This window comes from Sminthopsis crassicaudata, chromosome 2 (assembly GCF_048593235.1).
Source record: "Sminthopsis crassicaudata isolate SCR6 chromosome 2, ASM4859323v1, whole genome shotgun sequence".
NCBI classification, from domain to species: Eukaryota; Metazoa; Chordata; class Mammalia; order Dasyuromorphia; family Dasyuridae; genus Sminthopsis; species Sminthopsis crassicaudata.
The window spans coordinates 661,198,561-661,207,153 of NC_133618.1; the positions used below are offsets into that span (position 1 = coordinate 661,198,561).

General features: G+C 44.0%; 1 long non-coding RNA gene across 1 annotated transcript; it reads left to right on the forward strand.

Annotated features, from left to right (window-relative positions):
- Nucleotides 1-1,451: 1,451 nt before the first annotated feature.
- On the forward strand, nt 1,452-3,722 carry LOC141553838 (uncharacterized). The gene is made up of 2 exons (XR_012485675.1): nt 1,452-2,382; nt 2,796-3,722. It is a non-coding gene; the product is annotated as an uncharacterized LOC141553838 (long non-coding RNA).
- Nucleotides 3,723-8,593: the final 4,871 nt, after the last annotated feature.

Consider the following 8,593-nt stretch of genomic DNA (forward strand, 5'->3'; position numbering starts at 1 on the left):
CAGAACAGAAAAAGCAATTATTTTGGTTTTGTTGCTTTTCTATGTAAAATAAGCCCTGGGAAAAATCCAGCTTTGTGCTCAGAGATAGTCTCTCCTTTGAGTGTAAAAGTTTCAGTTGTCTGTTTTTGAGTTTGTCTTTCATTTTAATAAACTAGCAATTAATACATTTAAAATATAATTATTATTATATTACAATATAATAACATATCATATTAATAATATAATATAATAAAATATAATGAATAATTGTTCATCAAGAAATATTAATGAATAATTTTGTTTATTAATAGACATGATACATTATGAAACGATTGACTATATTGCCATGCTAATAAAATAATTGGAGGTTAATAATACAACAAAATTCAAGGCATTTAAATATTTACTTCGTCTTTATCCCTTTTAATTTCTTTGATTTTTTTTTCCTGGGACAATGGGGTGAAGTGACTTGCCCAGGATCACACAGTCAGGAAGTGTTAAATGCCTGGGGTCCTAGTAGAACTCGGTCCTCCGGATGCAGGGCTGGTGCTCTATCATAGCGCCCCCTAGCGGCCCCTCCTTTTAATTTCTTTAAACTTTTTTCTCTTTATCTTCATTTAATTTCTATAATTTTATACAATGGTGCATAGTGTAATTTATGATAAATGTCTATTGAAATGGGTGGTCAATTTTTTTCATTGATGAGGTGTGCGAACAATAACAAAAAAAATAATGCTACGGTTTTATAGCCACAGAACAGAACTTTAATATATGATTAAGGGATAGAAGAGGAAAAAAAAAAAAAACGGACAAAAGTTCAGTGAGGAAAGTCTAGAAAAGCCGTTGTTGGTTTATTGCCCTAATAAACTTAATCTAATCTGCCCTCGCTGGGAGTGGGGGTGGGAGGGCGCCCGTTGTCCCGTACACCCACAGACTGGGGGATGAGAGAGAACCTGAGCCAGGTGTGCGCACCTGTTCTTCACGTAGAACGCTGACACGATTAAGAAAACCCTTCCCTTATCTCCCCCCCCCCCATCCTGTTTTTCCCATTGGACAGATTTAAGCAAAGGTTGCAAGTGATGAACTCTGAGTAAAACGGTTCGCAAATCTCTTCTTCAGTTTCCTCAGCCAGAACGTTGGACTTGGACTCAGTCGGGGTTCGAAAGGTCCCGCTAATTTTTCACCGCCTGGGTGGTCTCAGCCCAGTGTCTCGAGCTCTCTGGGCTCCTTAAAGGTAACGCCTGTGCCGAGTGAGGGATTAGACAAGATGGCTTCCGACGGCCCTGTGACCTGGGATTAGACCCGGGTGACTCCAGACCCGTCATTAACCTTTTCTGCTGCTCAGTGTCTTTATCTGGAAAACGAGGGAGCTGGACACACGGGACCTCCACCTTAAGTCTCTAACTCCTGGGTTTGATGAGGGCTTACTGAGGAGAGCTTGACCCAGAGGTGACCACGTGGGAGCGGCCTCTGAAGGTCACGCACCACGTGATCCGACTAGTTGGTCTGAAACATCCTATCCCACGTGTGGAAGACTGGGCGCCGAGAGTCCTCCCAGAGCCCCGGCTCCTCTCTCAAAAGAGAAAGGGGGGAGGATCAGTGTTTGTACGGCGCCTGTTCCAGGCTCCCACACATATTCTCTCCTTCCATCTTTGGGGAGTCGGTGCTATAGTTAACCCTAACACTCCCTGGCAGTGTGACCCTGGGCAAGTCACTTAACCCCATCAGCCTCAGCAAAAAAAAAAGGTGCTGTTGGAGGTTTTGAATTCTCCTCGGGAAGCGCTCGATGATCAAGGTCACGTGGGCGGCGGAACGGGGATTGTCCCCTCCTGGTTTGGGCTTTCTGCACCTCTGCGGCCACTTATATTTCTGAGTACACAGAATTTTTAGCTTCACGTTTGTCCTTTACACTGTGGCTCCCAAGCTCCAATCTGGGCGGAAAACAGAGAACCCAAGCAGAGGGAGAGAGTGAGAATGCCTGGGCAGCCACCGCGAGCTTGGAGCGCCTCCTGGCGGTTCGTAGAAAGCTCGCAGACTGTTCAGCCTCGCTGTCAGGGAGGGCAGCGCCCGCACTTCAGACTCGCCCCTGCGCGGCTCGGTTTTATCTCCTCCCGTGGAGTCTGAGGTTACCAACGCTAAGAAGAGCGTTAGACTTTTACAGCTCTGTGTGAGCACAGGAGGATGCTGGGAAGTGCATTCCCAACTGGAGGGGAGCGCACTGCAGCCGGTGCCGCACGGGGGAGGGGCGGCAGCTGTGGGAGCAGCTGTGAAAAGTTACCCGGGTGCATCCTGGACCGCCGGGCCCCGAAGCTGCTGTGGCTAGGAAACTACAGCTCCCAGCAGCCCCTGCGGCCCTCTTTTTCACGAGTTTATTACATTGGCTCGGTTCCCATCTCCCTTAAGGTACTTTTCGTTTCTTGGTGACCTAAAGGAATTCACATTGCCATGAGAGCTTAGAAGGCATTTGTCGAACACGAGAAAGCTCCCGAAGGTTTGGCAAGCCAGTGTTTCTAGCAATTAGTCTATAAGCATTTATTAAGCGCCTGCTGTATGCCACTCACTGTGGGGATACAAAGAAAAAAAAAGATAGCCCCATCCTCAGAGATCGCGGTCTAGTGGGGGGAGGGGAGACCGCATGCAAACAACTGTACAAACACGGTACTGGGAGCATTCGTTTGGAGATAGTCACAGAAGGACGTCCTTAGCATTGGGGGCTATTGGGGAAGAAAGGCTTCTTGAGGAGGGGGGATTATAACTGGATGTGAAGGGAAATCGGGAAGCAGGAATGGGACAGGATGGTTTCTTTCTTCCAGTAGCTTCTGCCGACACCTGAATTTCACTTTTGCCCGGGGACAGAAAGACTGCCTGACGGCCGTTCGCAGAGGAGAAACAGCCGCCTTCCCATTCAGTCATTCAATTAATCCGTTAGAGCCTTCATTCCGCTCCCCCTCCCTCCATGAACCCAGTGCCGGCTGCCACTCCCCGGGACTCCGCGAATCCCGCGATCGCCTTCAGAACCCGAACCCTCCCTCCCGCTCCCTCCGCGGCGGCGCTTTCCCCGCCGGGTGCGGACTTCACCGTGGTGATTTTATCCCCAAAGTCCCAAACCTAAGTTCTTATCAAGTGCTTTTCTCGTTCGTTCTTTGTTTCTCTTTGGGAACGGGCAGTTTGGGTTGGATTCCGTGGCCCCGCCCTCAGAACGAACCGGGAGCTTCCGAACGTGGCTCAGATGCTCTCTGACGCTCGCTCTCAGAGACCTCCCGTTTGTCACGCGGACCTCAGGCTCCGCGTCTGTGAAAGGAGGGGCTCGAACGATCTCTGGCAACCTTAGACTCACGCTTTGATAAGCCGCGCTCGGCCTCTTTATTCCTGAAGGCCCCACACCTCCCTCAAAGGCCCGATGGCTAAATTTTCGTGTCGGAGCAGTTACACTGCGGAACCACCCTGAGTGACTTCTGTACGTCGATTGTTTGGACTTAGGAAAGGGGCGGGGCAGCGGCGCTGCCCCTGAAGTCGGGGGACCTGGAGCCCAACATGGTCTCCGTGACCGAGGGGCCTTGGGAAAGTCACGCAACCCCATTGCTTCCCCTCCAGCCCGAAGTGATGGAGTAAATGTTAATAATGGAGATTGAACCGAAAACTACGTTCCAGTGCACACCATATATAGACTTGGTTGCCCCTGTCTTCTGTCTCCTTTTAGGACTGAAACTTCCTTTATGTTTGTTGAAATAAACAACAATTTATAATTGTGTATAACTTGTTACTGTTACCATTACTAAGGAAGATTTTTAATAACAATAGTCGCATTTCTATAGACCAGTGGTTCTCACGCTTTTTAAATAGGGGCCAGTAACTGTCCCTCAGACTAGAGTAAAACTCCGCCCCTCAGCCCATTTGCCACGTCCGGGCGGGCGGGCGCATGAACGGCCTCAGTGCCGACTGGAGTCGGGACGAAGAAGGTGAAGGGATGATGAAGGGCCTGGTGGTTCGGGGCAGAAGCCTGACTCGGGAAGTTGAGGGTGAAAGCTCTGGACTTTGACTAGAATATTCCTGAAAGTTTCCATTTCGGAATTTCTTTCAGGTGGTTAATGATGGATCCTTTCCTTTCCCATTTTGCTTTCTTATTTTAAGGGATGTGAACAGTTTCCATTTATGATTTTTCAAAAATTGATAGTCAGCTTCTCTTGGTCATAACTTTCAAGTGTTCAAAGATTCTTAAATCCTTTCCCCTTAATCAGTTTTCCAGATCAGTTATTTTGTGATCTATCACTTCCATTTTCTTTTCTTTTTTTTTCAGACTTTTGAATTTGCTTTATTATTTCTTGGATCACGGAATCATTGGCTTCTACTTAGTATTGTACCTCTTAAGCGAAGCTGTTAATTGTTTTCCAATTTTTTTTTGCTCCATAGCTTTCATTTCTTTTCTTATTTTTTTCTCTAAGATTCTCATTTAATTTATAAAATAATTTTTAACTCATTGAAAAACTTAAACAATTCTTGCTTATCTCTTTCAGGAATTCTAGTTAATCTTGGACTAAAACTGTTTTTCTTTAGGCTTGACTTGTAGATATTTTGGAATAATTTCCTTCTGCTAGGTTTGTATTTTGAGTGACTTCAATATCATATCGGCTCTTAATGGTGGGATTTATTTTATTTTATTTTTTCTCATTCTTATAGCCTACTTCCTGACTTTGGATTTTATATTTAAACTGAGTTTTGCCCATATCTAGAGGGAATGTCTGGATTGAACTTGTATCCTCTAGGGTCCTCCTGCCGTTTTCTTAGAACATTGTACGTTGTGTTGTTCTAAGCTATCAGGGACTGCTCAAACTGTAAGCTTTTAGTGCTCCCCAAAGGTTCAATCCAGGGCAAAATCTAACTGATATCACTCTCCCCTCTCCCCCACTCCACACCCTTCACCACCCATCCCTCATCCAGTTTGAGAGCTGCAAGCTCCTGGCTTGGGTTGTGACTAACACACTATAGAGTTGAAGCTCCACTGGACTGCTTTTGGACCTGTCCACTATTGGGCTCTGCTGGTTCAAGGTGACAGGACTGCAGTCTCCTCTTTGGTATAGAACTCCTGCCCTCCTCATTCCACTGGGGGCTAGAACTGAGCTTGTGCTCCCCTCCTGGGGTCAGAGACACTCCCAGGCTGCTGCTTCCTTCCTCAGTATGTAACCCAGGGCTTGAGACTCTCCTTCCTTTGGACTACTGCTCCTAGGTGCAGACCCCCTCCCCAGCCTGCTCTGGATCTGTGATTCTTAATTGGGTGGTGAGAGACAGAGGTGCTGTTCCTGCAGCCTTCAGACAAAGCCCTTCTCTGTGGGTCTGGGACCTCTAATGCTTTTGTGGACAGACTTCTTCCTCTTTCAGCCCCTGCACCAGAATTCGCTGAGTCACAGCTCCTGGCTCAGTCCTACTCTTATAGAGGCTCTATCTCTCTATGCTGATTTGGGCTGGAAGAATGACTCACTATGATTTTCATATTGGATTTTCCAATGAGGACTAAATCTGGTGTGTGTTCTAGATTTATGTGAAAAAGGTGTGGTGGGGAATGAGGAGCTCAACTGTACTTAATAATTTGCCATTCTGCCTGGTCTCCACTTTAGGTTTTTTTGATACTCCCCAGGACATGGTTTTCATCCTGCCTCTGATCAGTGTCTCTATTACTTATGTAACCCTGGGAAAACCATTTAATCCTCTAGACTTCAACTTCTTCATCTGTAAGATAAAGGGGTCCGATGAAGAGGCTCTTAAAGTTTCTCTCAGCTATAAATCTACAATCCTATGAAATAAGCTATCACCTCAAAGGCCTTTGAGATTTTTTTAAATTAACAAAACATGTATTTTTTCCTTCTTCTTATCCCCGACTTCTCACCCTTTCAAATCAAACAACAAAGTCAAGCCCTTGTAACAAATACATATAGTTAAGCAAAACAAATTCCTACATTGTCCATGTTCAAAGATGAATGTCTTATTTTACATTATGATCCAACATTTTCCTTGTTCAGTTATTCCTCAATTGATGGAATCCTTTTAGTTTCCAGGTCTTTACTAAGCAGATAGAGCTGCAACAACTATTTTTATACTTAGGAATTTTTTTCCTCTTTCTTTTGTCTCTTTGTGGATATTTTGAGGCAACTAGGTAGCACAGTAGATACTGGACTTTGAATAGCAAGATCTGTGCTCAAATGTAGCTTCAAACATTCTAGTTAACACCTGTCTACTTCAGTTTCCTGTTTATAAAATGGAGTAACAGGGTTGTTGTGAAGACCAACTGAGAGAAAATACAAAGTGCTTTTCAAACCATAGAATGGAAAGAAATTCTATTATTATTATATGAGAGTATACTGCTGCTATTACTACCACTGCTAATAGCTATCACTATAAGATGAGTTTCATTGATTACTCCAAACACAAATTTTGGGAAAACAAATTGAACCTCACACATAGCCTTTTCCTTTTTTTCTTTTTAAAAAATCTTTAATATGGATAAAATATTCTTTTGGTTTTTTTATTTTTATTTTTTTTAAATAATAGCTTTTTACTTTCAAAATATACACAAAGATAGTTTTCAACATTTACCCTTCCAAACCCTTATGTCCCAAATTTTTCTCCTTCCCTTCTTCCTTCCCCTTCCTCTAGACAGTGAGCAATCTATGTTAAACATGTGCAATTTTTCTGTAGATATTTCCACAACTATCATGCTGCATAAGAAAAATTAGATCAAAAGGGGAAAATATGAGAAAGAAAACTAAAAGCAAGCAAACCACAATAAAGAGATGGAAATACTATGCTGTGATCCACATTCAGTCTTTACAATTCTTTTTCTGGATGCAGATGGCTCTCTCCATCACAAGTCCATTGGAATTGTCCTGAATCATCTCATTTTTGAAAAGAGCCGCGTCCGTCAGAATTGATCATCACATAATCCTGTTGCTGCTGTGTACTTGATTCTATTCACTTCACTCAGCATCAGTTCATGTAAGGCTCTCCAGACTTTCTAAAATCATCCTGCTGATCACAACACAGCCTTTTCTAGTACTTTGAGATTTACAAAGGTCTTTCTCCATAGTAATGAGTTTCTAATTCAAGTGTTACTGTGTCCCTTCTACAGATGAAGAAACCAAAGCATAAAGAAGTTGTGGCTTGCCCATGATCACCCAGGTAGCACATGTCACAGATGGGATTTCAATACACGCCCTGCCTCCAAATCCAGAATTTTTTTCTTCTACACTGCACTCATTCTCTATGCTCCCAAACTTTGGGGTACCATCGGAGGCAACTCCCAAACAGAAACTACTCCTCTGGGGCTCCTGTCATTGGATACCTTATATAATTTTCTCACATAAGTAGAGAAGAGGCTCCTTGGTTGTCTTGACAGTAATAGGGAAATTGGGAAGAGCAGAGGGTTGTGAAGGAAAGATAATGAGCTCCATTCTAGACTCGATGAGTTTGATATGCTCATGAGACAGTCAGTCAGTCAGTCAACAAACAAACTGTTGAGTTCCTACTATGTGCCAGGCACTCTGCTAAATGCTGGAGATGTGAATTAACAGTCCCTGCTGTCAAGGAGCTTCTCACCAGGTCAAGATGTCCAAGAGGCATTTGGTGATTTGACAAATCGACCAGCAAGAAACATAGAGTTGATAGTCTAACTACAGGGGGTAGAATCAAGGACAAATGATACCTAATCATTTCCTTTTTTGATAGCTACTAAACCAATTGAATCCTGTAGATATATTTTACCTCAATTTTGCTGAGGGATCTGTTAGTAGCTTCTCATATGGTCATTTATGTAACCAAGTCAGGATGAACAGAACTTTACCCACGATGGGGAATAACTCAAAGCAAGAAATATCCTACTCACTTTTTTTTTTTTTTTAACTTAAAAGGACATTGAGGTTTCAAGTAAGGGAACAACTAGATTATCTCCCAGGGCTCCCAAGGCAGATTTCTGTCTACCAAGCTGACTCAGCCCAAGGATGGGGAAGGAGGCGTGGCCATGGCTTAGTAAGAGTGTCCCTCCTTGTTAACAAAAATAGATCTGTAGGGACCACTTCCTAATGCAGAGAGGCTTGGGAACCAGCAGTCTCAGGAGCCCTCAAAGGGGCTTTTTCTCCTCTGTCCATCAGCAGGTTGTTCAGAGAGAAGCTCTAAGGCATGGAGGAAAGAAAGGGAAGGGAGGCCTCCCTCCTTGTTTTCCTGAAGACATTTCTGTTTACTGGATCCCCATCGACCTTTTCTTTCCCTTCAAGTTTTGTATTTTATTCTTAAAGTTTTTCTCCAGCCCTTGGATTTGTCCTATTGAAAGTATGGTGGATCCTCTATGAAGAGAGAGGGAGGGAATTTCAGGGGTTTGACGAATCTGAGGATGCCTTCACTTCCTTTATCCTTAATATTCTTCTTTCCCTTGGAATTGTACCATTCTTAAGTACTTAAGCATAGCTGTGCCTTGGGAAATGGTGAGCTCTGGGCTGGGGTACACCTAGTAGGGCCCTTCTCTCATTAGCTTCGAGTCTTGAGTAATGAGGTCAGGTTGTTGTTCTGAAGGGCCAGGGATTCATCTTCTCATGAGCCCAAGAGTGGACAAAGTTCAGCAAACCAGTTG